The 7,925-nt window shown below is 50.2% G+C and overlaps 1 long non-coding RNA gene across 1 annotated transcript; it reads left to right on the top strand.

Moving 5' to 3' along the window:
• Positions 1-439: 439 nt before the first annotated feature.
• On the top strand, positions 440-2,815 carry LOC122497368. Its single transcript, XR_006301096.1, has 2 exons — positions 440-1,060; positions 2,062-2,815. It is a non-coding gene; the product is annotated as an uncharacterized LOC122497368 (long non-coding RNA).
• Positions 2,816-7,925: the final 5,110 nt, after the last annotated feature.

Genomic DNA, 7,925 nt, shown 5'->3' on the forward strand with positions numbered 1-7,925 from the left:
CGTGCATAGCCGAATGAGAAACTGAAGACAAAACGCGTATGTTAGAACGTCTTCGGCCCCTTTTATATCCGGGGGCTTTGGGGCTGACGTAGATCGTGACGCTAGAAGGCAGGGCATGGCCATGGAGACCGGAGCCATGAAGGTGGTAGAGGGGAAACACTGTAGTTGCTTCCAGGCTAAGAAGGACCCCGGAGGATGCACACGGACCCTGCAGTCCAGCATCCTGGGCATGTGGGTGGAAGAGAGGAACACAGCCCTCTCGATGAGCACACCAGGCCAGTTCAAAGGCATCATCACCGTGGCGGTGGTTTTATCCTCATCTATTTGTGACCCTCTGATATGGGAAACAGATCCATTAAACCAAATAGGACGAAGCTGCAGAGCCTGCCTCGCTGGGATGCGGCCGTCAGGCTGCCGTCTCCCTGCTGGTGCTAATGGACTGCGGTGCGGAATCCTAACCCCTGCTGCCCCGCCGCCCGAACAAGTGCAAGGCTGAGGGCTGCTGAACACCGCACGCTTCTCTAATGGATCACAATTACGGAGACAACTGTGCTAAGTAACTTTCCACGATTTGCTCCGAAAACTTGCAGTGTGTTCAATAGCCCTCAAAATTTTTCATTTGGAACCTGTGGCGAGGGGGTATGGCAGTGGTGATACCGAGCTGTGCTAGAATAAATACAGTCAGCTCAAGAGATTTTAGTTTCCCTTTGAAGTGTATAGCGTGTAAAAGAGTTTGGGCTCCTTTAGCTTCATTTGTATCCCAAGGTAGCACCTGGCAGGAGAAGGGAGGGAAATTGCAAAGACAGGACAGGTGCTGGAAGGAACGGGATCTTTCACAAAGAAGCAGGCACCCGCCCTTTTGGGTTTACAAAGCAATGACCTGCCCAGGAATTCTGAGAGGGTTGAGTACAGGAATTGTCCCCTTAGCACCGCCGGTGCTGTGGGGCCAGGTGCGGAGTGTCAAATACAGTCCTCCAAATCCTGGGGATGAAGCAGGGGATGCCGCTTATCTCCATGGACATCCTCGGGAGGACTCCAGTGCCCCCGCCCATTGTCTCTGGTGAGTGAATGGAGCTTCAGAGCTCAGATCTCTGAAAAGAAGCGCTAATTATTTACTCTGAATACCATCCAGAAGCTAATCCAGATCTGCAAAGTGCCTCGTGTTATTATCACAACCACCCATTCTCAAGTCGCAGCTTTGCACTTCAGAAATAGGTGAAAATGAGATTGGAGGGAGGTGGCTTCTCGGGGCTCTCTCCTGGCACCGGTTCCCTGGCTGTGATTTGTCACTCTTCCAGGGGAACGAATGTCAGCACTTCTCTTTCAGGTGACAGGGAAGGGGGACTAATGATGGCCTCATTCTCTCTGAGAGGCCCCCGCTGCAGTTAATGAGTGCAGCCCGGTGGCCCGGTGGGGAAGGCTGTGGTTGAAGGTGGACAAAGCATTGCTGGGCGTGTGGGGACATATTTCACGAGTCCAGGAACAGGCTGAGTGTCTGTAGCTGCCTCCTAGAAGAGCAAAGTTCACTCTTGTAACTCGGGCACCAGCGGTGGGTTCCTTAACCTCAGGGCTCCTCAGCCCTGTAGAAGGCACCGCGGTTGGTTTATCACACAGTGGGGTGGTGTTGCCCCAAGAGGTTGTTGATTTGGGGTTCTCCTTTCGTGGAGGCCGGGGGGAGAAGGATTGGGGACATATAAGAACTTCGTCCAGCCTGCTTTGGGCCACGTGTCAGACCCTCAATAGTCAGAAAACCACTAAAGTCATCTCCCTTCTCACCGTCATCATCCCTTCCAGCTGCCCTGCCCGATACCGCCTCCGTTCAGTGGCCTGTGCTCTTTCCTCCCCAAAGACAGCCTGCTCTTGAGACACTCCTGGCTCTTTCCTGTCACTTGCGTGGTTCTGGCAGCAGGCAGAGGCCCTCCTCCCTTCTCTTTGAGCTTCCCTGGATTGTGTCGCCTTCCACACTGTGCTCAAATTATTTATTTACCTGTCTGTCTGCTCTATTGCCTTGTTAACTCTTCTAGAGAAGCACCCATATCTTATTTATTTTCTCATCCCCAGGGCCTCCAGACAGGAGACGCTCCCTGAAAGTTTGTGAAAGAACAAACATGCTGAGTCACTTGCACACTGAGTGGGGGTCCCGGCTGCCGTCCCATCCTGCCGCGCATCTTTAACGAAGATACCGTGTGTCCCTGTTTCAGCTTCTTTCTTATCTGTTCAGAAGAAATGGGTGTGAAAGTAATACGGCCCCACCTTGTTAGGAAGTAGCAAACTAGAGACTTCTGCTGATGTCCATTTTCATGTCTGCCCCACGTTGAGATGTCGCTGTGACCGGGGGCCAGCCGGCCTGCTTTAGCCCACGTCGGCACAGATAATCAAACGGTAGTCTCTCTCTGACAGTGCTGATCATAGACACCATTAAAAAAGAAATGGTCATAATGTAGGTGACTAAGAGAGAGGCCAGCCTTCTGAGTGGCAAGTTAGTAGCTCGGGGCAAACTAGAGTGGCAGAGACCTTGCCTGGGGGGCATGGCCCACGCCTTCCAATGGCTGTGGGTGGGGGGCTGTTGGGAGACAGAGGGCTGAGGTAGACAATCATCTACATTTTATTAAAAATAATTGGAGAAGTTTACAGACTTTTTTTTTTTTTGCAAACATGCAACTGTCAGGCATGGGTAGAAAAGGAACGTTTTCCAAATTGTGAGAAATTCGAATGTCGTGGCAAAAAAAAAAAATCAGGAGTCTGATGATTAAATGTAGAGAGCTGTCAAATCGGCATTATATTAAAATAACTCGCCTCAAGCAAGTGCACAGTATTTCTTCCTTTCAATCTGTCATTTCTCGGGAGGCCCTTGCCCCGGTTGGCTGCTCCGATGGCTTTGTAGCCAAGGCAGTAACAGCAACTGGGACGCTCCGGCTTTCTGGGGGTGGGCTGGGGGGGCGACGTGGGGCGGGGTGGGAAAGAGGGGGCTCATTCACCACCGTGTGGCCACAGCAAGCCCTTGGCAGAGCTCCTGGTTCTTTGTGACTTGGTGGGGCTCTGTGGATCGGAAACTTCAAGCAGCACCCTAGCAGGTGCATTATTTTCAGCAGTGCTCCTCAGACAGTGGTCAGGCTGCAGGCAGAACGAGTTGCATTTGTTTATGAAATCTGTTGCTTAATAGGACCATCAGCGTCTCACTGGAGCCTCCAGTCATGATACTTTTAATGATGTCCACACTGTGCCGCTTTCACATGCAAACCGGGTGGGAGCAGAACGGTGGGATAAAGCTTAAATTGGCAGAAGAGAGGAGGGCGACGCTGGGGGCTGGGTTGGGGACGACGTCCCCGTCTCCGCTCCGTGGAATAGAGCAGATGTATCTCCGCGTGTGACTCTTGCCTCTTGCTTGGGCTCAAGTGGCCATTTAGCCTCCTTACCTAGTCACATGTTTCCTGTGCATCCTAGGGTAGCCCCTCCTGTTGCTCAACTTCCCTGATGCCTGAGCGGTAACATAATGACAGGGCCTCATCGACTCTGGGAAATTTTCATGATAATAGCGCTTCAGTTTGTGCGACATTTTGGCCTTTGGAAACACATCTGCATCTAAATCTTGTCTCTAACAAAGGGGAGGCCGAGCGGATTGGACAGCACTGGTGTCTTACATTTGCCCAGCCCTTCCTGGTTTACAGGGCCTGTCTACACACACTGAGGCTTAGCCGGGCTCTGATTCTTATGACGGTTTTCTCCATAACACAGAGGAAGACAGCATGGCCAATCACTAAGAGGGTGGGATTTGGGCTCCGGTCTGTTCTCTTGCTTATGTCTATGTGACCTTGGACCAGGGACCTTATCCTGGCAGAGCTCTGACTTCTTCTGTAAAATAAGGACAACATCACATGCTTAGAGGTTATTCCCAGGGTTAAATGCAATCATACAGAAGTGAAGCATTTCGTAACAACTGATACCTATTATTATCAGTGGCAGTGTTACAGAAATACAGATTACGAGGCTTGGCTGAAGGCACCATGGCCAGGGCCGGAATTGCACATGCCTGGTTCCTGGAGAGCCAGGTCTCCTGAGTTCTCCCCGCCTTCTTCCCTGCCCTTGCTGTCTCTCCAAGCACCCAAGGAGTGTGCAGATTTTCCACCTTTCAGCAATTCCAGAGCCAGCCAGCCTGTGAGGATATAAAAAGCAACTGAAGAGCCTGCAGAAATGCAGGTGCAGTTTGGGGTCCCTCTGCCAAAAGTGCAGCCTTTCTTCAAAGCCCTTCAGCGTCACCTCTCCTTGCCTGGCCTGGCTGGCGACGCCCGCGCCCTGCCCCCGCCCTCCCCGACGTTGGCTCTTTCAGCCCAGGGGTGATGCCGCCGGAGCCATCTGAGTCTGAAAGAGGATTCACCTTGACCTTCCTTTTTCCCAGAAGAAGACACAACACAAATGAGGCCATCAAAAGCCCCGCAGTTCCTCCCCCTCAGCGTGTCTCAAAGCCCTCGCTCTGACCCCCATCGATCAGCCGTAAAACATAAAATCAACAGAGTTTTGCTTTTCCGTTTCATGCAGAAAAATGAACACTGACCAGGCTCATCAGCCAAGCTCACGGAAATACGCGGTACAAATGGGAGCGCCCACAGGCTCCTCTCTCAGATCCTCTAAAGCCTCTTCTTTGTCCTGGTCCCAGATGACAGCTGTGGGGCAGGGCGAAGTCCTGCGGCTAAGTACGAAGTTCATCGTCGTCCTGCACAGAGGGTGCTTCGAGCGACTTGGTGACTGACAGCCTGAATAAGCAGTTATTTTTCCAGGCTCAGGTGTAAGAGGCACACGCAGCCCGCTGCCTGACCTTATTCAGCTGAGCTTGGCATCTGGGGCCGGCTCACTGCCACCATTACCTGTTAAGGTTAAAATATCGTTGAGCTGATTGATGATGAGGCTCTGATCGTGTTACTCTCCTACTGAAATAATTTTTGACCGGGCTCCCCGTGCCACAGGATCAGGTCCAAACGCCTCCCTGGGACATTCATGGCGTGTCATGGTCTGACCCCAATCTACCGTCCCAGCTGTAGTTCTTATTACTGGGCTTCGTGAGCCCTGGGATGCAGACAGGCTGAACTGCTCCGTGAGTCTGTCCCGTGCTTTCCCACCTCTGTAGTCACTTACATTTTTCCTTCCTCTGGGGTGCTCATTTTCCTGACTGTCCATGTGTGTCGTAGGCAGCGAGGGCTGCCGTAACCACACCATAAGCTGGGCAGTCTAAACAGCAGATGCTTACTCTTGCGGTTCTGGAGGCCGGCGAGTCCAAGAGCAAGGCTTCTGGCAGACTCAGTTCCACAGTGAGGACCCTCTTCCTGCTGTGTCCTCACAGGTGGAGAGAGGGAGCCTCTTCCCTTTCCTATAATTATGGGCACTAATACCATCATGGCAGCCTCACCCTCATGACCTCATCAAAACCGAGTTACCTCCCAAAGGCCCCACCTCTGTTCACCGTCACGTCGGGGGTCAGGGTTTCGAGGTATAAATTCTGGGGGAACACTAATGTTTGGCCCACAACCATGTCTAAATCCCATCTACTCTTCAAGCCTCATTTAAAATACAATCTCTTCCATGAAGAGGAGACTCCTGTTTCCTCCAAGTATAAATAATTTCTCCTCTTCTCAACTCCTATAACCCTTTGCATACACCCCTGTCTTTGGACATTTATGCTTTCTGTTGTACATTATATTTTATATGTGCTTTCTTTTCTTTACAAGATTCTGAGCTCCTTGAGGGCAGGGGCTGTAACTTTTTATTCTATGAATCACTGGCATTTAGCCAGAGTCCTTGACGTCCATGGGGCGCACTTAGCAAGTAAGTAAATAGATGCTCCCATCTGCAGGAGAGCCTCGTGTGGGCTACCCCAGGGCCTCTGTGCGTGACAAGTGCATTGTGAAAGTCAGGTATTGTGACCTCTCGTATCTGGCGGGCTGTTCAATAGTTTACATATAACCCCCAAGTTGAGGGATTCATCCAGTATGGTTTTCTAGACTTTTCTTTAAGGGGATGAAGTATATATCACTCTCCGATATCAGTGAGGAATGTTGTGGTCACATATACGCATACACAACCCCACGCTGACATGGGAATGGCTTGCCCAAACTCTCTTTAAAATAATCTGCTCTTGGGACGCCTGGGTGGCTCAGTCGGTGAAGCGTCCGACTTCGGCTCCAGTCATGATCTCGTGGTTCGTGAGTTTGAGCCCTGCCCACATCGGGCTCTGTGCTGACAGCTCAGAGCATGGAGCCTGCTTCAGATTCTGTGTCCCCCTCTCCCTGCCGCTCCCCTGCTCATGCTCTGTCTCTGTCCCTCTCTCTCTCTCTCAAAAATAAACATTAAAAAAATTAAAAATTGCACTTTAAAATGATCTGCTCTTATCCCCTTAGTGCCACTTGAGGTGTTAATATCAAAAGAATCCATAAACAACATTTGTGAGGTATTAATGATTCTAACGCTATTGATTCCTGACCATAACATTGAGACCTAACATGGTATCACGGGCCCCGAAGATCATAATAAGACATTATCCTTACAGGAGATCCTGATCATGCCGTACAGTTTTTCTAGGAACTGGCCTTTCGGAGCACGTGAGGGATGCCTAACGATTGTGACCTCTGCCACCACCACTCTGGGGAGCGAATGTGTCTATCCATCTTACTCAAATGGGCTTCACTTATTAATTTTACTTACAGCACCCATTATGTATTCTGCTGGACATACATAAGGCCCAGGAAGCTCAGGTGCCTTGGGTATTTTCTAACTTTGACTACCAACATAGTATTACCTGCGTGTTGTTATTCTCTAGAGTGAAATAATCAAACTACAAATTCTTGCGGCAACCCGTAAATGAAACTGTGTTGAGGGAATGTGAACTCTGTGTTCTCGAGGAAGCGGTTCTTCCTGCCACGCCAGGGCTGCTCTGCCTTTGCATAATCGCAGGCGGAGGGAGAGGTTCGCCCAGCAATATTTAAATTATATATATTTCCATTTCGTTAATGAAACACCACCAAAGTTCAGGAGCCGACCTGACTGCTGATTCCCTTGCACCAAAAAAGCAACTGGGGCATAAGGAGCAACAGAGATGACCTTTAGCTAAAGGGTTGCAAGTTATATTACCAGTCATCGCTGCTCAAACACCAAGCGCCGGGCGCGGGACAGAATACAGAAAAGAATCCTTACCATGGAGCCACTACCACCCGAAGCATGAAGGAGAGAACAAGGAGAGATCGCCTCCTAAGCGTTGGTATTAGAACAGCCGTCCTCCTCCCCGTGCCCCAGAGCGGTGCTTTCCATTTTCATTTCCATGCTAACAAGGTAGACCTGTCCTAGCGTGTGTTCTGAAGGGGTTCTTTCATGCTCAGGGCCTGGGGAGCTTTAACATAGTTAGATGTACTCTAACAGCAGGTTGCCATCAAAAAATTCTATAATAGGATTAAAATAAAAGAGAAATGCACTTGCCGTGGAATGGCAATGATTATTTAACACGTTTCAAGTGCTTGGTGGGAAGGTGCCGCACAAACAGCAGACAGACCCGCTGTGTGGGTGTGTTGCCTTCTTAACAATCAGGGTTTTGTGTTGTGATCATGGATTTTGGGAGCTCGGCATTGGAGGGCATCCAAAAGCTGTACAGCGAGGCTCTGGGAAAAGTCACTGTCGCTTTCGGAGATGATCATATTGACTTGTGCTTGCTTATACGCTTGCTGTCTGTCCACCCCACTTAGAAGGGAGGGGATCTGTCTGCCTCGTTCACTGCTTAATTCCCAGTGTCTACACACATCACAGAACCTCCATGAATGTGAGTTATACGACAGAAGGATTCCAAGCGTGGGCTCTATGGTCAGATTACTAAATGTGACTTTGGATAAGTTTCTCAGTGATACTCAACAGCGGTTCTTTTGTCCTTAAGATAGGGATGATAATAC

Source organism: Prionailurus bengalensis, chromosome A1, assembly GCF_016509475.1.
Source record: "Prionailurus bengalensis isolate Pbe53 chromosome A1, Fcat_Pben_1.1_paternal_pri, whole genome shotgun sequence".
NCBI lineage: Eukaryota > Metazoa > Chordata > Mammalia > Carnivora > Felidae > Prionailurus > Prionailurus bengalensis.